Source organism: Mercenaria mercenaria, chromosome 3 (assembly GCF_021730395.1).
Source record: "Mercenaria mercenaria strain notata chromosome 3, MADL_Memer_1, whole genome shotgun sequence".
NCBI lineage: Eukaryota > Metazoa > Mollusca > Bivalvia > Venerida > Veneridae > Mercenaria > Mercenaria mercenaria.
In genome coordinates this window covers 5,048,949-5,073,462 of record NC_069363.1, presented here as the reverse complement: position 1 = coordinate 5,073,462, position 24,514 = coordinate 5,048,949, and the positions used below count along the sequence as shown (strand labels likewise).

The 24,514-nt window shown below is 32.8% G+C and overlaps 1 long non-coding RNA gene across 2 annotated transcripts in view; it reads left to right on the top strand.

Moving 5' to 3' along the window:
- The window catches only part of LOC123523688 (uncharacterized), a 111,896-nt gene that overhangs the window by 45,271 nt on the left and 42,111 nt on the right, over positions 1–24,514 (top strand). The window contains exons 1-4 of one of the 2 annotated variants that reach the window (XR_008370084.1): positions 18,278–22,075; positions 22,243–22,335; positions 22,551–22,654; positions 22,866–22,959. This is a non-coding gene — a long non-coding RNA (uncharacterized LOC123523688). Of the gene's footprint in view, positions 1–18,277; positions 22,076–22,242; positions 22,336–22,550; positions 22,655–22,865; positions 22,960–24,514 lie in introns of those variants that run through there. The other variant, XR_008370085.1, reaches the window with a different exon arrangement.

Below are 24,514 nucleotides of genomic sequence, written 5' to 3'. Positions count from 1 at the left end.
AAAGACCGATGTTTGAGCGAACAAGACTGGGGAATTTCATTTTTTTAGAATCATATTTTATCTGAAAATCAAGAGTCCCGACGGAACACCGAAATTGTGAACTTTAGGATCCCTTGCGGATTTTTGGTGTCCTCGGGATCCCGGGACACCGTTAGTGTCGAACGCTGATTATGCAATTATAATGAAAAATTGAGCAGTGAGCTGTGTCTAATACCTATGCTCATCAGCATTTATCGCAGATTTGCCATATGCTTTAAGTGCACTTGTTACTCTTAATGTCCAAAGTCGAATTATGGTGCATTTTAGGTCACTATTTAAAACTGTTAATTTTAAACTAAATATGGTGTTTTTGAGCATTATGAATTTTGTTTGATTTAGAAAAGGCTGCACATGCACAGTAAAACCTGTTCACAGCAGTTTCGCCACAAGAGTGCATAGCATGTACGCCACAGGAGTATACAGCATGTATGCAGCAGGAGTACACAGCATGTACGCCGAAGGGGTAGTACACCGCAGGCTCATTTGCATGTGAAAAGTGTATGTGCCGCGTACATGCTACATACTATTTCTCCGGTGTACTTCCCGCGTACTAGATTCCTCCAGCGTACATCCTGTGTACTATGTAGTCCACAGCATGTACGCAGCAAGTAGTACGCGGCAGAGCTCATTTGCATGTCAAAAGTGTACTACAAACGTATCAGTGTATGTGCGGTGTATATCCTGCATACTATTTAAAGCCCTTGATTTTAGTACACATCATGTACGTGTCAAATACGCTGTATGTACAGCGGCAGGCCTTTTTCTTCTGTAAGGGTATTTATGTTGAGCGCAAATAACCAATCTGCGCTATTTACCAAATGCGCAGCGCATATAACAAATTTTTGTACGCTGGTTATATGCGCAACGATTTACCAAATGCGCAGCGCAAATAACAAATGTAACTTTATGTATCAGTTGGTCAATTTATTAGTAATGTCAAATGCTGAATATCTTGGTACTAAAATTATGTTTCTACATCAGTAAATTCACAGCAGTCAGTCACCAGGTTTCAATACCTCCGATCTGATCAAGATGCAATAAAACTCAAACATGCGCGAAGGTGTGATTTCCTCCAGCTTGCACACGTCGGCCTCTGGTATGTTTTAGGCTATTTTCATAATCTTGTACTTCACCCGAGCACACACTTCACTTAGCAAAATTTGGTTTTTTTATATTGAAAATACCTTGAAATTTCACAATAATATTCTTATATGTTCGTTGCCCTGTGCTAAAAGAAAATCTGGAATTTACTCTGATAACTTGAATATTTTTTATAAATCATATTAACTTTTACTTCGATTTACGAGTACAGACTAAAATTATAGGTTTTTTTGCAAATCTGGGATCTATAATGTTACATCTGTAACTTGCGCGGGAGGTCAGTCCTGCGCTAAAAGCAAAGTTTGAAATGTCACTGATGACACTGATATTTCAAATATATTTCATTCATAAAACATACTATTTATGTAACTTTCAAAAAATATTGTAAAAACATGAATAGAAAAAAAGAGTGATTTCTGTCATAAGGAGAACACAATATTACATTTTTATCTGCGCAAGATGTGCGTCCCGCGCTAATAGTAAATCTGGAAATTACTCCGATAACTTGAATGTCTCTCATAAACTATGTTAACTTAAACTCTTTTTTATGACTAAAATTGTAGCTTTTGCAAATCTGAATATAATGTGGAATGTCGGTCCTGCACTAATAGCAAACCCTGAAATGACGCCGATATTTCAAAAAAGTTCATTTCTTTATCATACTATTTATGTATCTTTAAAGATAAAAAATATGTTTAAAAGAGTAGAAAATAAATAGAAAAGTCATTTCCGTCGTAACAAGTACGCAAATTTTACATTTGGTATCTGCGCAAGATGTGTCCTGCACTAATAGTAAATGATAACTTGAATGTCTCTGAAAAACTAGGTAAAGTTTAACTTTGTTTTATGATTACAGACTAAAATTGTAGCTTTTGCAAAATTTAAATTTGTAACATGCGCTGGATGTCAGTCCTGCGCTAATAGCAAATCCTGAAATGACGCCGATATTTCAGATATATTTCATTTCTAAAACATACTATCTATGTAACTTTAAAAAAAAAAGTTTTAAGAGTAGGAAATTTTTTTTTAAAAAAATGATTTCCGTCATAACCAGAACGAAATATTACATTTGTTATCTGCACAAGATGCTTGTCTTGCGCTAATACTTCGATCAAAGCAACAAAGGAAATGATAACATTGGATATTTCTCAGGCTGGTTTCTTTCTTGATTGAGTGATTAAATTAAATTGAGCCACGCCATGAGAAAACTAACATAGCGCGTTTGCGACTAGCATGGATCCAGACCAGCCTGTGCATCCATGCAATCTGGTTCAGATCCATGTTGTTTGCTTTCAAAGTCTTAAATTAGCAAACAGAATGGATCCTGACCAGACTGCGCGAATGTTCAGGTTCTTCTGGATCCATTCTGGTCTATGTTGGTTTTCTAATGGCGCGGCTCAATTCTCTTCAACAATCATAGTATAACAAAAAAAATTACTAGTTCAATATTTACAATATATATTATTTTTTATTGTAATATGTCTTTATTTTTACAAACAATTTAATGAACAACTTCAGAAATAAGCACCAACTTAAAAAAATACATAAATCTCATAATCATGTATTTGTTTAATAATTTATTACATTGGTTGATTTCGCTGCTTGCATGGCCTGCATAAATATCAAATCGCGAAAAAATGATATCAATAGAATGATAGAAATATCGTCTTCTTTACAGGAATATATATTGACATTAGAGAGTTTGAGATTTCAACCTTCGCCTTCCCCTTTAACGTCTCTCATATATATTTGGGGTAAAACGTCACCGATATGCGTGTATTTTATTTATATCAGATGTTGCTACTAAAGTTTTCCTTGTAATATCAAGTTAGCCTAAGACTTCTCTTTATTACTATGCGAAATAAAAAGCTTAGTTTCGGGATTTCTGCTTATTAAGTTATTTGATTACCCATATATATAATTAGTCTAAATTTGATGCGAAACACTATCAATAAATATAAAAATAATAAAGTTTTGTATAGCTAGTGATTTTAACCAAATACATTGAATTGAACCTGGAAGAATGAAGTTATCAACTGATTTTGAGAAACATTGAGATTTTGTTCGAACTTTAACTTCTACGGCATATTTGTGTCCCCAGGCGGTATCGATTTTACCAGATGGGCCTTTTTGTCGTATGAAGTGAAGTTTTGAACGTCCAAAGATGTGATATCACGACAGTCAAAACTTCAGTCTTTTTACATGTACTCTGTCCGCATACTCGGCATCAAAGACTGAAATCTGGATGGAGGCACATGGCATGACAGTCATTTTACTTGAAAAAAAAAATAATTACGCGCGATTATCATTTGGTGGAACATTTTATTTTCACATCCAGATAAAGTCAATCCGTTTCTGTCGGACACTTAATACGACAAATGCGTGTTAATTATAAACATAAAATGGTACTAGTAAGACGGAAAATTCTTCTGAAGTATCAGACAATTTCATATTTATGATATCATGATGCGAGAAGTTTCCTGTTAGCTGTAAGGGATAATTCCATTTTTTACATGTACGGACTCAGAGCCTGGCAGAGGGGCATTGTGGGTCAATTCCCACTTTGATTCATACATTTTACAAAGAAAATCGGTATTGAAACTCGGTGTGAAGAAATGGGTGACCCCCTATTTAATGTTGGGGTCCCTCTAACCAAAATACATAGACCTTCAGATGCTTTATATATGAAATAGTATATTAAAAAATTGCGTGTATATGCCCACATGTTATTTTGTGCTACAATGTTCGTCTCAACCTAACATTTCTTGACTGTTTCGCCAGACACCTGGTGACTTGGCAGGATTATATTTTGCTGTCTGAGAGTTTTGCATTATACAGGGTCATACAGGGTGTCATAATGTCAAAACGTATGATATCACGAGAGTATCTTACATTGGTTTCAATTCGCTTTTTAAATGTTTTCATAAATTGTGTATATTGGCTCATGTTATCGACATATCTTTTAAAAGGTTAGATTTTCATCAGGTACATTGTTTATGAGTGTCTACAAGTAAAACGCGTCTTTTAAGGAATTCGAAAAAAAAAACAAAAAGAAAAAAAAGAAACAAAAAAAGAAACACTATGGAATACTAGTCAACAGCATCACGGATGAATCTGTCCTTTATTTTTATGCCTTTTGTGTTTACTTTATCGCATATATTTAACTTAATTTCAAAGTATATCGAGAAATGCATTTGTAATAGTTGATGTCTCATGCTTTTTTGTTTACAATATGAACATCATTTTTATTTCCTCTCATGTATGATTTACAATCGTGCATTATATGCTGACATCATTTTATATAAAATCTAAATGTTTTGAGCAACACTAACGAGTTTTTTGTTCACATTGTTTGGTTTTTTTTGTTTTGTTTTTTGTAATCGTTCTAATATCCATACGATGATTATGTTAATTGAAATGTTTTTTCTTCAATTTTCATTTTTAAAACCTCTTGTAACAGTCCTGCCCTTTCGGACAACTGATATCAAAATGCACAATAAATTGAATGGACGGATTAAAAGAAGTAAGGTTCATTCTAATGTTTGAAATCTCAAGGAATTTTAATCGGACTTCAACTTCATACTTTAACTTTGCACGTGACGTTGAAGGGGAAGGCGAAGGTTGAAATCTCAAACTCTCTATTAGCACAGAATCGACTTCCTTTAGTAGAAAGGGAATAGAATATGATATTATAATTTGTTATTGCAATAGGCCTTTATTTTGCAAGTAATATCAATAAATAACTTAATAAGGAGGTAGGTTACCTTCATATTTGTATGTGCGCATGTCCAACCGGAAGCTAACGTGACGATTTAAGTCGACATTTACGACAAACTAAATGTGTTTGTATATTCATTCTTCTGAAAACAAATCATGAAACTGTCTTCGATCTGATGCTTTATGGTTTAATAATTCAGAAATAATGAATAAATTGCCGCAGAAATGCTTCAAAACAATGTTGCCTTAAAATGACGTCACTGACGTCATGACGTTACGTGTCATTTACCGCACAAAATTAATAGTTTTTGTCTTGAAAGTACGTAATTCTGTGCATTTTTTTATTTTAACTATTTTCAAATAACCATTATTTGCTGAAATATTTTTATGAGTCTTTTGCTCTGAATAAAAATCAATATTTTGCTTCTTTTATGTAGTAATATTGAAATGTTATGCGGAATGTAAGAAAATGGATGATGGTAACCAATGTTATTTGGAATATACTTGGGTGAAAGGTTACTTGTTACGGCCATTTTCAAATAAAAAATCTAGCAGTTTGATTTGTAATACCTATTGTTCAGGTTCCGTTGATAATTTGTTACTTATATACTAAAACTATGATCTAAAATTGTTCAAATTTCGGTAGAAAAATGTGGTTTCTTGAATTGAATTGATGTTACCATGGAAACGAAGCCCATGACCTATGTATCTAAATGTAAAATTCAAAAGCGTTGACACTGGTCTATTTAAGAAACACAGCTTCGGCTTTTTATTTTCATTTCAACAATATCCATGAGAATAATAGCAGCATGCTGAACGATTTTTCCATGAAAAATGCCAGACGAGGGGTACTGCTGTAAGTATTCTAAGCTGTGAAATTTGTTTGAATAAATGCAAATAACACGAAAATATAACTTATGTTAGAAATAATATGTTTTATAGCTACATTAACTAGAAAGATAATCTTATTCAATATTTTTTATAAGAAACTACGACAAAAAGCAAGATATAAGCAATTTTAAACATCTCTGTTGCCATGGTTACTTTAAACTTTAAGAAAAATAGGGTACCATGTAAAGTGCTTGGTATTTTGCTAATAATATTACCCAAATATTCCATGTTGGTCATTAACAGAATGGCACTGAAGCCGTCGAAAACCCCTATTTTTTTTCATAGTAGTTTAAAAATGAGAGAAAATGCGTTACCATGGAAACACGAGCCCTGCGACATATACATTTTAAGCTTTTATTAGAAAGATAACATGCATACTAGTAAAATTATCAATTATGCAGACTTCTACGGATATCAATGAAACTAAAATACACTGAAAAGTGTTAAGTATCCGTATTTTCCTTCTTCTTTCAATATGAAATACCTTTGGAGGGTCATGTTCTTCAAACCTGGATAAAAATTGAACTTGAAGGGACAGAGACAAACGAAATTGAGATTATAGCAGTTAAAACTTCATATTACACAAAATACAAAAATGTGCTGCGGTTCAACTAATTTGAATTTACCCTTGTAACAAGGTAACCTACCTCCTCAAGAAATCCTCACCAAACTTTTAATAACATGAATCTCGTATATATTTATCTAATTTCGCTGGTTATTTCCAAGGATTACCTGGCCTGCGCTAAAAGCAAAATTACGCTGATATTTTAGGTATTTCTCTTCAATATTTATTAATTCACACGATATTTCCCCCCCCCCCCCCCCCCCCCCCCCCACCTCCCCACATATCTTTAAACATTAACAAAATACTATACTTGTCATTTTTGGCTAATAGTTTATATATATCAGTAAAATACAATTTAATAATAAATAAGTAAAATACGACTTAAATAAAAAAAAATTGTGGCATGGTTTTATACTTACCTAAAATAGCAAGATTGATCGTTTAATCAAATGTAGAGGTATTACAAATCTGCTACTAATTTTGAATTATAAAAGCATGAACAAATAATATCAATTAGATTTGTAAGAAATGACATATATTTGAAATATCGTTGTCATTTAAGGAATTGCAATTAGTGCAGGACTGTCATCCCGCAGTAACTTTACATTCGAGCTACAATTTTAGTCTGTAATGGTATAACAAAATTAAAGTTGACATAGCGTATGAAATTATCGGAGTAATGTTAAAATTTTCTATTAGCGCAGGAAATACTACGGAATTCCGTTAGGGCCATCGTCTTTGAATGTGTTCATCTGAAACTCGATACTCGATAGAACGATGATGAAAACGCGAAATTACGAAACTACAATAACGAAAACGCGACAACACGATGACGCGATACTACGATAACGAAAACGCGATAATGCGATAGTAAGATGATGATAATGCGATATTCTATCGCGTTTTCACCATCGTACTGTCGCATTTTCACCATCGTAATATCGTATTTTCGTTATCGTAGTATAGTGATTTCGCAATTTCATTACCCTGATATCGCGTTATCACCGTCGTACTGTCGCGTTATCGCTATTGTACTGTCGCGTTATCATCATGGTACTATCGCGTTATCACAATCGTACTGTCGCGTTATCATCGTATTGTCACGTTATCAACATCGTACTGTCACGTTATCACTATCGTACAGTCGCGTTATAATCATCGTACTATCGCCTTCCAGTGTCCGTGCGCATAGAATTCCACCTCCAGTGTTCCGGTTTCTATTTATCTTGTTATTTAAGCGCTGTTAAAATTCAAAATGATTTCTGTTGCTTGTTCATGGGTTGTATAACGTTTTTCAGCTAAATATGTAATTTGGCAAACACTCTGCAGGTCAATCGCTTTGAGTTTTCTATGTAGTACAAGATTAATAGCAACAAAAGAGAATGTCATATTGTACCGTGTGACGGTTTATTTTTTGTCTGACATGAAAATTTTCACAAATATGTTGATGAATATTTTCACAAATATGATGGCTTTTATTTCTACACTGAAAATAAAATTGAAGCAAATGCATGTCCTGTAATACTCAAGTTATCGATGTTGAATTCCATAAGACGCATAACCACAATGAAATCGGAGCATCGCAAATATTCAAAAAATATTTGTTTGCATGGCACATATTTTCATTTTAATGCATCAACGTCTGGTGATTTTCTGCAAAAAAAGATAGCATTTCATTTTCAATTTTCACATGTCAGAATAAAAAGTAAAGCGGTTTACAACCAAAAGTGACAGAGTTAACACCCCTTTATTCAGAAATTTTATTTACGATTTTACAGGAATGAGAAATGCAGTCAAATTATATTTTCACAGCCTTTTGAAGCTGTTCAACATTCAACACGCTTCACCTCCTTAAATTCATTCTCTGTAAATGTCTCTTAAGTTACCAATAGAAAATGAATAGTTAATTATGTTGCTTTTGGCTAACTGGCAGCTGTAGCTATTGGAAGATCATGAATAAAATCGTGATTTTCACATACAAGGACCCGTATTCAAATCTGCATATATCGCCCTATCGTGAGAACGGGATCTGTAGTTCTAAAAGCATAACTTCTGATCTTTTAATTTTGAGCATGCACATGCGCACCGGAAGGCGAGGGTGCGATAATGATAACGCGGCAGTACGATGGTGATAACGCGACAGTACGATGGTGATAATGCGACAGTACAATGGTGATAACGCGATAGTACGATGATGATAACCCGAAATCACGATAATACGATAACGAAACGCGACAGTACGAGGGTGAAAATGCGATAGTATATCGCATTATCATCATCGTACTATCGTATAATTGCGTTTTCGTTATCGTAGTATCGCATTATCATCATCGTGTTGTCGCATTTTCGTTATCGTAGTTTTGTGATTTCGCGTTTTCATCATCGTACTATCGAGTATCTCGTTTCAGATGAACACATTCAAAGGCGATGACCCTAACGGAATTCCGTAAAATACATCTTGCACAGATAAAACATATAATATTTCGTTCTCGTTATGACGGAAGTCACTTTTTTTCTATTTATTTTCTACTACATTTTTAAAAGGTACATAAATGATAGGTTTTATAAATGAAATATATTTGAATTCAGGATTTGCTATTAGCGCAGAACTGACATCCCACTTGGGTTACAGATTTAGAATTACATTCGTCTTTGCAAAAGCTACAACTCTAGTCTGTAACCATAAACAAAGTTAAAGTTAGCATGGTTTATGAAAGATATTCAAGTAATAAGGATTATTTCAAGATATTTTATTAGCGCAGGGCACCCATCTTAAGCAGAAAACAAAGTTTATATCGAGGGGTGAATGCGACAAAGTGCTAAGTGCATTTCATGAAATTTTACAGGAGAAGGAAAAAACATTCCTGTTGCTTTATAATTCTGACAGCTGTTGTAATATTTTTAAATCTGATTAAAAACAACTTTATTTTTTTTAATCTAGTGGAATTTTTAAAGAAATGTCTGACAGAAAAGAAATTTTAATCAAAATGTCACTTAGAACTTTTTCGCACTCCAAATAGATACAAATTTGCAAAAATTTAAGTGCGACAAAATTCTAAGTGATTTTATATTTTATTATTAAAGGGACATAAAATTCATCTTTTTGTACCCAGTTTTTTGTAGTGTTTGAAATCATTGAATAAAATGAACCTTACTAAAACCATGTCACTTAGAACTTTTTCGCAGTCATTTTTGTTTACTATTATAAAACTTTGTGACTTCGAAAAGAGTCTAAGTGACATTATAAGTAAGCCTTTACAATGTATAGATCATCCAAAGTTTTTGCTTTTGAGCTTATTTTTCTTTAAATGGAAATATTTTTCATGTATCTATTAAAACAACATGGTGTTTGATGGCTGGACACAAGAATTGGGCCCTTTAATTTCTTTCACAGTAATCAAAAGTAGTGTTCACTGTACAGAGCATAGCATAATGAATGAAACTGCTTTATCTGCTGATGATCATTTCAATAATACATGAAAATACTTATCACACTAAGAAACAACACATAATTGTTTTCCATTTTATTTATTTAAAGCTTTTAAACTTAGTAATTTCTCAGACTTACAATTACACTGAACAAAAATGGCTAGCCAATCACAATATATCTTTATAAATTATATTCTTTGGCTTAGTTAGTGTATCAGTTTTAAGAGAATTATAAAAACTGTATTTCAGACATGCTATTTTCCTCAGAGTTAAAAATTCATGCATTCTAATATGACTAGCAATGCATTATTCATCACAACGTTATTATGTTAACATCATGTCAACATGATAAATTTTAGCACCATTTAGTGCTTTCAAATTTGATTCAGTATTTTACCTAATAGCATTTTTAAAATGAAATGTAACACTGCACAACTGTCTAGATTAAATTATGCACGTACTAATCTGGTATATTTGCTTTACAGAATAATTTGCCATCATTTTCGCCCAAATTGAATTCTTCCCCAAGACGTATTACCATTTCCAGTCCTGGTGTGTATAAACAAAGGAGCGTGATGACACGCCATGCATACACTGTGTATGTAACACAAGGAAACAGTTCCATGATATTGATCTAAATTTTATGACAAAGATGCATATTAGAAAGGAAATTTTCCATAGCAAAATTATTTATACAATCCGGCAGTAATAATCGTTCGAATAATTTCACTCGAGCTGCGCCCTTGTGAAATTATTACACCTGATGTATAACCTATCATGCATAAATAATGTTAAATAAATAGTTAGTCTCAGTTACACTACACCGTATAGCGTTAACGGATGTTTAACGTATAACAAAATTTCCAACCCGTTCGTTCCATTCGCATGCGTTTCTTTTCCGTTTCTCATGCGGCATCTGCACTCCTTGTTCTGCGAAATTCGTTCCATCCAGTGGAAGGTTTTGAGCATGTTCAAAATTTAGAACGTACACCACCGGACAAAGTTGTCCATTAGATGTACGGTAGCAATGTGCTGATATGCGTTTTGTTCGTTACTCGTGCGTTCCCTATTCTGATCTTGACCAGTTCGCATCCGTTCTTGTCAGGTTCACATTCATTCTTGTCCGGTGGACCTGATTCATGGCTGGACCACTACCGAATGATGCAACGGATGTAACATGTTCAACGGACGATAACTGACAAGAACGTTTTGTCAATTTCTCATGCGTTGCGCTTTTGTTTTACACGGTACAAGTTTGTTATAAGTATGGTGATATCCGTTAATTGAATATTGTTCGTCCTGTATATATGCGTAAATCTTGTGGTCATTGTGTGTTTTATGTGCCAAATACACCGATCGCGAGAGCATCGAGCAGCAGCGGGGAATGCCTTTCGTCACCGGATAACTTTCTGTCACAGTTTTTATATACATTTGGCGTCTGTTAATGCTATACGGTGTAGTGTGACTTACACATAAGGAGTTAATGTCAATCTACTCATTTGCCATTTCAGTGCAGTGCAGGACATGCATACTAATAACATACACTACAAATCAGACTGTCATTGTGTAACATAGATTCCACTTTAATATTAAGTTTAGAATGTTTCTTCAAGATATATTAATGATTTTGAGTTTTTATTTGGTAACAAATATGAAACAGTTTCCAGACATATGGCTTTATTTTCAGTGTGGAATTGTCAATCAAATTCTCTGTGGCATGCTGGCATTAATCAACAGTCACTTTAGGTGACACTGAAACTTTTCAAGATCATTAAACTTTGATTCCAAAGATTTCATTACATGTTCTATGAAATTCTCTAGATATCACTATAATTATACACTGCAGTTAACCAACAGTAAGATAAGATACATGTGTTCCTAATAATTTTATGAAAGCCATGGTCATGCAGTCAATTTTCAGTTTCATCATTATAGCAGTTACTGTAATGGCTGTGTTAAATGTCATTGAACACTACTGATGTAAAAGTTGCATTATACTGTACTGTTTGTAATCTAAAAAGTCATAACAATATATGAGTAAATTTATGAATACTTAAAAAGTACACAGATTTTCCTAAAAAAACCTATGTTTTTCTTATCCAAAGCAGTAATCACCAGAAGCTCCGATATATGCATTTATTCACTATTCACTGTTACTGGAGACATACAGAAAATGTGGTTAAGAAATTTCAAAAGACACCTGACAAGGTTTAAGTTAACTGTGAAATGACAAAAAGATGAGCAATCAGTCTAAATTCCAGGCCAAGATGAACTTATTTGTATATTCTTGTGACTCAGTCATATACTATGAAAATGCTACAGTACAACTGTATACTGTGATTCACATTACACAAGAACTGTACAACTGTACAGACAGTCATAACTTGCCGATCGGTCACACATGTGTTAATACGGAATCCACCTAAAAACCAGAATACACTTTCCATAACTGGAATACACCTGTATCTTTTTAATTAGAGGTATTTCTGAAGGTTTGTTTTATAATTCAATCATATATATCATAAATAATTAACATATGAAAGTAAAATAAAATACGTCCACTCAAAATGATAACCATGCGGGAAATTATCATAACCGAAATACACCCGTATTTTATGAATAAATGGTACTTTTGTAGGGTTTATTGCAGAACTCATTTGTATATAATATAAAAATTAATTAACAAAAGGAAAATAAAATATGATGAGTTGTCAGTTTCCGCATATTAGTTGTGTGCTAAATTACTCGATTGTTCTTAGTATTCATATATTACTATGTAGTTAAGTACTTTTTGTTTTGTGTGGTAGCAGCACATAAAACACATGACATGCTGCTGAAATAAGAATAAGGTCATTGTATTTGGCAGGCATCGTGGGATCAGATTCTTCCTAAGCTGTTGCAACAGAGTATACTGCTTGGATCAGGGGTAGTTCCATTTGTACACCTGACCCAAGAGGCAAGATTTTCAACACGTTAGTCAGAACTAGTGCAGTTGTACATATAGAAATACTTTTGAGTTCAAATAAGTATATTTCACTAATGTGTACTTTTCCCTGTCTTCATTTAGATCAAAAATCTTGAGACAAATGTTTTAAATAAAAAAAAAATCAAACAATTTCATCTGAAGAACTTTAAATGCATTCTGTCACTTAGCACTTTTTCACAGTAAACAATACTTGGTTTACAGCCACATGTTTACTGTGAAAAGTACCAAGTGAAAACAAGAGCACCGCCTTGCGGGTGCTGACGCTCATCTGATTTTTTTTGTGTAATAGAAATATTGTCCTACCCATGATTTTCTAAGTCTAAAAAGGGCCATCATTCTTGCAAAAAGCAGGATAGAGTTATGTTTCTTGATGTACAGTGTCCACTTATGATGGTGAAAAACTGTTGCAAGTTTTAAAGCAATAGCTTTGATAGTTTATGAGAAAAGTTGACTTAAACATAATACTCAACCAAGAAAATGATTTTCTAAGTCCAAAAGGGGCAATAATTATTGCAAAAAGCAGGATGGAGTTATGTTGCTTGCTGTACAGGGTCAGCTTATGATGGTGAACAAGTGTTGCAAGTTTCAAAGCAATAGCTTTGAAAGTTTAAGAGAAAAAGTTGACCTAAACATAAAACTTAACCAAGAAATCTGATATTTTCTAAGTCCAAAAGGGGCCATAAATCTTGCAAAAAGCAGGACGGAGTTATGTTTCTTGCTATACAGGGTCAACTTATGATGGTGAACAAGTATTCCAAGTTTCAAAGCAATAGCTTTGATAGTTTAGGAGAAAAGTTGACCTAAACATAAAACTTAACCAAGAAATCTGATATTTTCTAAGTACAAAAGGGGCCATAAATCTTGCAAAAAGCAAGATGGAGTTATGTTTCTTGCTATAGAGGGTCAGCTTATGATGGTGAACAAGTATTCCAAGTTTCAAAGCAATAGCTTTGACAGTTTAGGAGAAAAGCTGACCTAAACATAAAACTTAACCAGGCAACGCCGACGCAGACGCCGACGCCGACGCCGACAACCGCTCAAGTGATGACAATAACTCATCATTTTTTTTCAAAAAATCAGATGAGCTAAAAAGAAGAATAAAAATCAACTGTTTGTCAAAAAAAATAATAATCCTTTAAACCAGATACTGATAATGATATCATACTTAAAGAAAAAGCAACTAAATGGCACAATTATTGAAAAATATTTGTCACTTGGTACATACACTGAGTGCAAACTTGATATAGTTCAGTGCGAAAAAGCGCCAAGTGACGTAAGGCACTTAGCACTGTGTCACATTCAAATGGTATGTCATTTTCACTTAGCACTTTTTGACCATTTTGTTATAAATTCATTTAATGACTTGCTATAATCTTGATATTTTTACAGGACATGGGCAAGGCCATAAACACTTGATATATGAAAAAAAGTGATTTTTTCAAAAAATGTCACTTAGCACTGTGTCGCATTCACCCCTCGATATGTAATATTTCGTTCTCATTCTGATGAAAATCACTTTATTTCAAGATTTGCTATAAGCACAGGACCGACATCCCGCGCAGGATACAGATGTTACAAAATATTCATTTTTGCAAAAGCTACAATTTCAGCCTGTAATCGTAAATAAATGGTAAAGTTAACATGGTTTATGAAAGATATTCAAGTTATCAGGATTATTTCCAGATTTTTTATTAGCGCAGGACACACATCTTGCGCAGATAACAAATGTAATATTTCGTTCTCGTTATGACGAAAATCACTTTTCTTTCTAATTATTTTCTACTCTGAAAACGTTTTTTAAGAAGTTACATAAATAGTATCTTTTAGAATTGAAATATGTTTGAAATATCGGCGTCGTTTCAGGATTTGCTATTAGCGCAGGAACAACATCCAGCGCAGGCTACAGATGTAACATTATATTCAGATTTGCAAAGCTTAAATTTAGATTGTAATTGGAAAACAAAGTAAAATTTAACATGGTTTATAAAAGATATTCAAGTTATTGGAGTAATTTTCAGATATTTATTAGCGCAGGACGCACATCTTGCGCAGCCGCAGCTACAAAATGTAAAATTTCATTCACATTTTAATGAAAATTACTAGTTATTCTATCTATCTGACTATAAAACATTAAAAGATTATACATGTATGAGTATCAAAGATCTGTAAGACTCGTCTTTTAATTCTGCTTCTTTTTATTTTATTTTTAATCTTAACCATGTCAAGAGATATGCTCACGTTGGTGAAAAAAGAATTGTGCTTTTTCAATGTGATAAAAGTGATATGGTGAAATGTGCTAAGTGTGTGGCAATTCAATCTTACATGTACGTCTTCTTTATGTTCAATATCCGGTATAAAATGACTCTGTGTAATCGAATGAAGTAAAAATACTTTAGTTATAAAAAATAGAGGACGATGTGTGCTATCGGAAGGAAATATCACCTTCATGCATGTTTGAGTTTTATTGCATGTTGTGTCATATTGTAGATATTGAAACCTGGTGACCGACTGCTATGAATTTACTGATGTTGAAACAAATTAATGATACATAGTTTTAAAACCAAGATTTACAATTTTAGTCTGTAATTGTTAAACAATGTGAAAATTAACATTGTTTATGGCAGATATTCAAGTTATCAGAGTAATTTCCAGATCTTCTATTAGCGCAGGACACACATCTTGCACATATACTTTGGATATTTGGTGTGATTTTAAAGTTTTCTAACACCTATGACAAAAATACCGTCTTCAACAGATATTTATAGTCCGTAAACTAGCAGGGATGTGAACATCTCATTGAAATTACCACATAAATACGCTGATTTACTTTAAAAAATAGATCTATGTATTTCTTGTTCTTTACAAATTAAACACAGCGACCAACTCAATTCACACCTTTACGCGTGCCTGATCACCGTCAGTTTTAAAATAAAACAATTTTATGTAGGCCAACAAGTCTAGCCCTCTTACGAGATTCAATTTTATCGGGAGATATCATCCATATGTTAAAAGCGCAGACTCATTTACCAAACTCGCAAGACAGTTACACTGCGCATATAATAAATGGAAATAAGGTTGCCCGATTTACAAATCGTTGCGCAAATAACAAATTGGTTATGTGGGCTGCGCGATTTACCAAATGCGCAGATTGGCTATATGCGCGTAACATTATCAAGAACGTCTGTGGTGCATTTGGAATACAGAAAGAGCTTATGTTGCTGTGCATAACAAACTTTCAGAAGCTGAAAATATAGTTATATATATATATATATATATTAATATAGTAATATAAATTCTTTTTTTTTTTTCATGTAGAGATCACTTAATAATTAGATATGTATATTACACATACAGACATCACTGAGAAACGATTTTAAACGGTTTGAATGTGCACTTATGGAGTGGTGATATTGCCCATCTGAAAAAAATCTCAGTATTTCCTAGGCATGCTAGGATCGCATAAATTTTGTTGGACTATCATAGTAAACAAGGGCTACCGTACTGTTACGTCAACTAGCCCCCTGTTACGTCATTCAAAATTATGTCATTTATGATGTCACTTTCAAATCGGTTGCGATAGAAGAATAATCATGACCAGTGTGTTTTCAAAGCAGATGCATGGTTGAATGGAAATTATTTTAGAAAAGGTTATAGAGTGTCAGTCTTGGAAATACATGCATGCAGTGGCCGGGGCGGTCTGCAAAGAATGCTTGTTATTACTTGAAAAATAGTGTTAACAACGCATTGTTTCATATTTACAACTGGTAGATCTACCTGACTATCATCATGAGTGATCAAGGTGGTTGTTCTGATCATTAAAGTAAGATCGACCGACGGTTCGGGAATTAATGGCAAATCTCAATTGATAGACTTTGCCATTTTCTCGCGTTTGATAAGAAAATATTTTGAGAAAAAATTGCGTTTTTCATTCCCTGTATATATTGTGTATACGGCGACCCATACCTGCATTTGTGACGTCATAATGAAAAGTTTTAATGGCGGACGATTCTCGAAAGTGTATCTGGCCGGTATTTAATTCATAAAAACTATGTGAGTTTAATTCTAAGGCAAATAATCGATTTCAATATATGTCTGATCAATTTAGTTTGACATGATCATTCTTAATATAGAGATAGTACCTAAGTTTTTCAAATCATAGGTTTGAAGTTAAAAAGCTTTGAAATGAAGACAAATGTCCATATATTTCTCAAAAACAGAAATATAGACAATATTTTAACCAGAAGTGTGGAGTTATGAGCATTTAATATTTTCATGTTAACGAAAATTTTGTGATCAAGGAAATGTAACTCATCTTGAACATGGAGAGCATACACATCAAAGGGACATAATATAGTCAATATTTTCTAATTGGGTGCATTTGATTTAACATTCAACTTTGATCTGGATTGCTAAATAATGATATATGATACTGTGTGCTAAAAATTTAGAACATCTGGAACAGTCTATTAACAGCAAAACTATGCTTTAGCAGAATCTAAATAGTTAAGCTCTAACTGGGACTCGAACCCAGGACCTCTCACACCTAAGGCAGACATTCTACCACTTCCCTATAACAGCAGTAGCTGTTAGCTATGCAGTTTAATTGCTGGATTACATTGCGTGAACTGGAACAATAATCAGAGAACTCCGGATTATCGGCGTATTCTCTTTGTTACCTAACGGCAATGTTTGTGTAAAGAAAAAATATAATCTAATGCTGCCAACGTCATAATCAGTCAAATCTGTCCAAATTTCTCTGACGTGTTATTCAGAGTATGAACTTACTAACTGGTAGTACCAGTGAAATATTACTTACACTGAATCTTTTATATTTGCCCTTTTTACAGCTGTCGAACGGCAAAGACGGTGAGTTTTGTCCAAATATAAGTAATTATTTTACCAGTTTTGAGAGGATTTCAATTGATGGGAAATTACAGTTACAAACTAAATACCTTTCTGCAACACATGGAGTCATTAGCATTCACTGTCAATCAGTATTATGACTAAGATCGACTGTCATTCATTCATTTCAAAGTTTCATAGACAGAGTCCGTTGTTTACTTTTTGTATCGAAATCGGTGCACTTGTAAAAATCAATTTATGCGAAGAGCTATGGTACGGTCTCTACTTAATACTACATTAGAAGCACTTTGACTAGCCTACAAACATTGTGTTGCAGGCAAGGTGGCCGAATATTCATTTCGGATAAAAAAATCCCATTTTAAACAAAGAATTGCACAAAAGATGCACTTATATAACATAATATGAGCCGTGCCATGAGAAAACCAACATAGTGGGTGTGCGACCAGCATGGATCCAGACCAGCCTGCGCATCCGCGCAGTCTGGTCAGGATCCATGCTGTTCGCTAACAGTTTCTTCAATTCCAATAGGCTTTAAAAGCGAACAGCATGAAGCCTGACCAGACTGCGCGGATGCGCAGGCTGGTCAGGATCCATGCTGGTCGCAAACCCACTATGTTGATTTTCTCATGGCACGGCTCATATAGTTATATGTAGTATAATATTAACAAAGTCGTTAATGACGAACAATGAGTGTTCCTTACCGTGGTCGTTTAAACATAGGCATCAGGGGCAAACTAAATATACTAGAATTTCAATAAATACATGTTCATACTTGTAACCTAATATCAATTGGATTTATCTGATCCATAATCCAAAAAAATCACTAACGACAGTTTAAAATGATACATACGTTACTGACGCCATGTGCAGGTTTTACTTAAAAATTAACAACGCTCGATCTCTTTTAGAGATAATGGCGGATTTTTTAGTAAATGCAAAAAATACATATTCCCTTATTACTAATAACTGCTTCATAATGTGTATGTTGGTGTTATTACTATTCCTAAACAATAAAACAGATATGACGCCGATGATGGGATACTTACGTTATGCATCTATTCTACTATGAATATATAAGCTTGACGTATGAAAAATAGCGTTTTATGTGCTTTTTAAGGTTATTTCTAGTCTCATTACAACTACAGGCTATAATATTTGATACAAGATATACTTAATAGTGATATATTTTTCACTTAAATTTTCCTTATGTAAAGATTCCACTTTCCATGATACAAACGTTACCTTTATTCTAAGACATTAAAAATCACAGCAATTCATGTTGAACTAAGTGTAGTTTTTTCATGCCAAAACAGTGCATGCATTTTCAATAAATCTATTATAAAGCAGAGGTCCTTCTTAATTCAAGTGGCTTTAGAAATGGCAAAATGATACAAGCGTGATCGATACAAACGTGACCAGCCTAATTTAAAATAACATAAGCAGGAAAGTGTCACTCAGTTTTAATTGATAATGTCATCACTTTGTATCGTCTACGTCATAAGATGCAGATTTCACACATGTTAAGTCGCACATTCGTCCTTGAAGACGTGTTGTCTTTTTCTGAAAATGTCCAACGGGCTCCCCTGATAACGTACGGTATAAATAGTAAGTAAATTTGATATATCTTAAAGTAAAACCAGTTTGTGATTACATGACAATCATATTGTTTGTTTGAATTTAATTTGTGTTGTCATACATACTGAGTACGCCATAAACACTGTACAAACTATGGATACATACGTTACGTATGGTAACGTAAGTATCTTAGATACTTGATATTTTATTGACTCTCCATTTTATACAACATAAGGCTTCTTTTATTTTTTCTTTAAGTGAAGGTTCCAAGATAAAACACTCGGGTGTTTAAATTTGCTGAAAAGTTTTGTTTTTAACACTATTTTTGTTCAAAACATGTCATGCAAATTCTATTTTTAAAATATGATAAAACATGCGTTGATATTTATTTCTTATTATAAGGTTTCGTTTACAAAATTGGTCGTATGTCATTGAATCTTTATTATAAAGAAACATATTTGACATTTTATTAAAAACAAAATGAATGGAAACAGCATACCCGTGGCACAATATAGGACAGTGATCGGTAACGTATGTATCAATACATTCGTTATTGGTGTATGTGTGCGTATATCAGTAATAATTACTCGTATATCAGTAATAATTACTCATTGTTGACTTGTGGTGGGTTGCACATCAGGTAAATATGGGCTGAAGTTCAAAAGAAGTATCGTAAACGTGAGAAAGCTAAAGGCAGTGCGCTCCTTGAAAAGGAGAGTATCAGACAGTGAAAATATTACCTCCCTGCTAAATCTTTGGACAAACAATGAAGGGAGGAGAGAAAATAAGAAAAAAACAAACAAATAAACAGACTGTCCAGATTCCGAAAGAAACCCATTCCTTTTTACAAGGAATGTATAATGTCATAATATGACATTATACATTCCTTGTGACAATGTACCAGGTTTCTTTCGTAGTCTGGACATTTTGTCTGTTTATTTGTTTGATGAATAGGCTTTGGTTGTTCCAGCACGGGCCTTTAACCGAAATGATAATGTCTGTAGTGCTGACTTAGAATGTACGCCACTCTTAATTATTAACTTACTTCTGATTAGTTTTGTTTTTTTTCGTTTTCTGTTAAAATTGATACATCAAAACGAATCTCTGCCGTAAAAATAAAACAGCTACCTTTAATTACTGTTAAGGTAAAAATCTTCCAGTAAAAGGGCATTAACTTTTGTCCCAAGCACGATACACCTTTAAATCATTTTTCAAGAATGTAAATAGATTTTAAAAAAGTCTTTACAGTAAATACAGACTTAATAAAACTGTTCATTATGAAAGAAATTTTATATGTAGAACTTTCGGATTGTGGTGATGCTTGGTGCATGAATGCAGTGGTGCTCAACTTAAATAAAATCATCTGTTCTTTATTTTTGGAAATATTTCGGACACGGTGACTTGTGGTTGCATTTATTTTTTGAATATTTGAATAAGCATTGTTTGGCGTGCATATCATTATATACAGCTTGGTTGTGTGACTCATGGATACAGCGACAAAAGCACTTGTTATAAGGGCTGCCACCTTACAAATATACAAGAGGACGAGATAATCAAAGCCGGCTTTGAAAATACGAATCATTAATTTGACAGTCGTAAGAAATAATTATTAAATATTTGTTCTTTTGATTTACAATGAACGGCCTTAATTTGATGGCAATATTGAACACGATATTTGGTGCCCACAAATGAATTGATTCGTTATACTTAAGTTGGGATACATACGTTACCATCAGTATATTTCTAATCAGATGGTAAACCAAGACTTTATTGTCATATTGTGCATAATATTATGCTGATTATATGTCAACGGTTTCATTACAAAAGTATAACCACAACAGAAACATTTGTTGTCAAGAAGTATTCTGGTAAAGTTGTATGTTTTATGATTTGACAAGTTTAATACGCGTTATGGTAGATTTTCATAAATGTTTCCAAGAAAAGCTTTATTAAATTAACTTAAATTCGTGTTATCAGACACATAATGTTGGTAAATAACAATCATATTTGCAACATAATACATCTAACTTGAATATATTTTTCTCTCATACCCATGTCATTCAATCTAATGATACTTACGTTACTTTTAGTGTATCTTAACTTACAAGCAGGACGCATAAAATATTCAAATTGCTCTAACAAATGTATATGCTTATGGTATCGTAAGAGTGTATCTATGATTTTATAAGCCAATTATGTTTGCAATTTACCTTTTGTTAATGTATTTAGATATGTTTTGTAACAGTTAAATGTTCGTTCAATAAAATTTACTAGCGAACTTGCGAGGTTATATTCTTTTATAACTCGAAGCCAACGTTAACTTATAATGTAAGAGGTAATCATGATTATCAAAAGTCGTATACATTGTTATAGCTTCAATCACGAATAATTTCTTGTTTGTATGTATCCATAAAATCGTGAATAAGTGCACCTAAATGTTGCATAACGTATGTATCTTAAAGCAAAAATACGAACAAGAGCAGTATATTTCAACAAGGCATAACGCCTAAACAAGTGAAGTGGTGTTTCTGATTTTTCACTATCTTTTGTAGAAAACATAGTATTTTTAGTAGGTTTAACTTTTAATGGTTTCTTAAGACAAAAATATTTCAATATTTTTGTAAGGCAATTGCTTGTTATTAACGACTTTAATTTTAAAAGACATGTTTGGTCAAGGTCATGCGCAGCATTTTTTTTCAACTATGGAACGCCGTTTCCGCCAAACTACAAATTAAAAACAATTAATTACTACTATCGGTTATAACTGACGTTAGAGGATTTTTTTCATTGAACGTAATAATTAATTTTAATTCTTTGTTTATAGATATAATAAATCCCCAGAGCAGTTTGTGGAGAAAGAAAACAAGAAAGGAATGGCGAGTTTCAAATAATTAAAACATTTAACATAGGTAATTAGGTACTTTAATATTATTCATAATTAAAAATAAAAATTTAACCGCTTAAAGTCAAAGATGAAGTTTCTAATTTGGTGACAGTTTCTGCTTTTACTTTTGAAAGACAAATAATTCTTGTATGGATATTTTATAATACAGTTTTCTGAACTGTTTCTTTTCAGAGCATTAGGTTGCCTTGGTCTTGATGGCAGTTTGAAAAGGGTTGCAAGGTGATGGTGCTGTTCTAAATATAATAAAGTTTAATAGGCAGTAAGGTAATCATCTTCATGTCAAAATATCATGCCAATGGTTTTTATTTGTCTTATTGTATTGATTTTGGTTGTATATTATTTCCATATTTTTTCCTTTGTTGTATGTAATATTATAATGTATTTCTTAAGATGATTTTCTCACATTTCATTAATCAGCAAGTGGTGGGTATATCATTCATGTAGTGATATTTATAGTTACGTGATTTGTTTCTTTTCAGAGATTTTATGTTGCTTTGGTCCTATGACTTGGTGGTGTTTGAAAAATTAAAAAAAATGCTGAGGATATCCAATATATATTTCATAAACTTAGATAAACTCATAGGTAAGTCAGGTTAGTTTCATTGTCATATCATTTGTATAAAAACTTCCTGGATTTGAAGCAATATAATTTTTACATGCTAATGATTTCTCTCTCTATTTATTATCTTGATGCCATTTTCTAACATATATGAAGGGGTTCTGCTCATTAATTAGAAAAAAAGAAAACAAATTATTATTCATCTTTTATAATTTATTGAAATGTTTCTCTTCAGATACATGTTGGTTTGGTACTTGTGGTGTTTGAAAGAGTAATATAAAATACTGATGCTGTTCAACATATATTCCCCATAGCTATACCCTACTACAGTAAGTGAGTCAGTATACCTACTGTATAAAATATTTGTTTTAAAGATCACTGCTTTACTATTTTTATAGTTCTTGTTCTGATTTGAACACATTTGGTAGAGCAGTTTTGTGTTTAAAGTTTGGTTTTGCAAATTAAAATAAAAAGAAATCATATAAATACATATAAAGATTTAGGTAAAAGCTTACCATCAAATTACCAGTTTTCAAATCCCTAGGAACTTTGTGGAAATTACTTTTAATTAATTAAATATACAGGCTATGATGAAACGGTTACCAAGTCAAGTAATGTCTTGGACATTTAAAATTAATGAATTATTTAATAAAGCAATACATGGCGACAGATTCAATAACCTGTTTCCAAACCACTTCCAAAAATTCATGTAATAATTGTTATAACAATGTAAAAGCCTTTTAAGTTTCTGAACTTTTAAGTTAAGGCATATTTTGATATTTATCTCCTTTATACTTTTGTCTTTTTCTCAAATCTAGATAAAATAAGGAATGACAGAAAATTTAATAATAAAGTCTGAAAACTATTATCTTGAAGTGGTACTTTAATTAGGACATGTATCTAAACACTTCAGAAACATATTTTTATGACCAGTTCTATACTTTAGATATATTTCTATTATGAAAATCATTAAGTCATTATTTCATCAGAGTACCCATACCTTTCTACAGGTTTACTTAGCTAGAAATAATTATAGCTAAACATATGTGTATTTGATTTGGTCTACCACTTCAAAAAATATTCCAGACAGAATTTGATATGGTAATAATTTAATTAGTAAGTGTTAATAAGTATCAGAAAGTAATAAGCCACTGGAGTAGACAAGTACTCGTCAGGTTTTAATGTATGCATGTGTGATATGATTGGTTGAAGTATGAGGTATGTTAGATGTGATTGGTTGAAGTATGAAGTGGGCATGATTGAATAGGTTGCAGAGTTTGGAAGGAAAGTTGAAAGAAGTCAGTTTTGGAGTTTGAGTTAGAATTTGGGTTTTGTTTTAGGCACCACAGTCAAAATTAGTCAAAATTGCTATTTTAAAATTTTAGGCAAATAATACTTTGGAAACTTTAGAGAATGATATTATGTACTGAGAATTGATATGAATGGGATTATTGAAGAGATAAATGATATAAAATGGAATAAAAGAATATTAGAACCCTACCACTTGTTTAATAATAGCTAATCCCGCCCCCCCCCCCCCCCCCCCCCACCACTACCGGTATTTACAAATCTTGAAGATATTATTTGAATTGTTTAAGAATGGTAAGACACCACTAAACTGGAGTTGTAAAGCCTTTGGTGTCTATGACCTCAAAAAATTGGTGGTTTGTGACCTAAGAAAATTGTTGGTCTGTTACCATAAAAAATTAGTGGTCTCAAATCTGATATTGTGGTCAAACCTGATATTGTGGTCACTTACCTTGAAAATTAACTGTGACCTTTTGTGGTCTTCTTCTTTTAAAAAATTAATATTTTCTCCCTCACTTCGTTTGTCCGAAAACATGTGTTAACCCTTACCATGCTAAATTTCTATAATGGACTGGT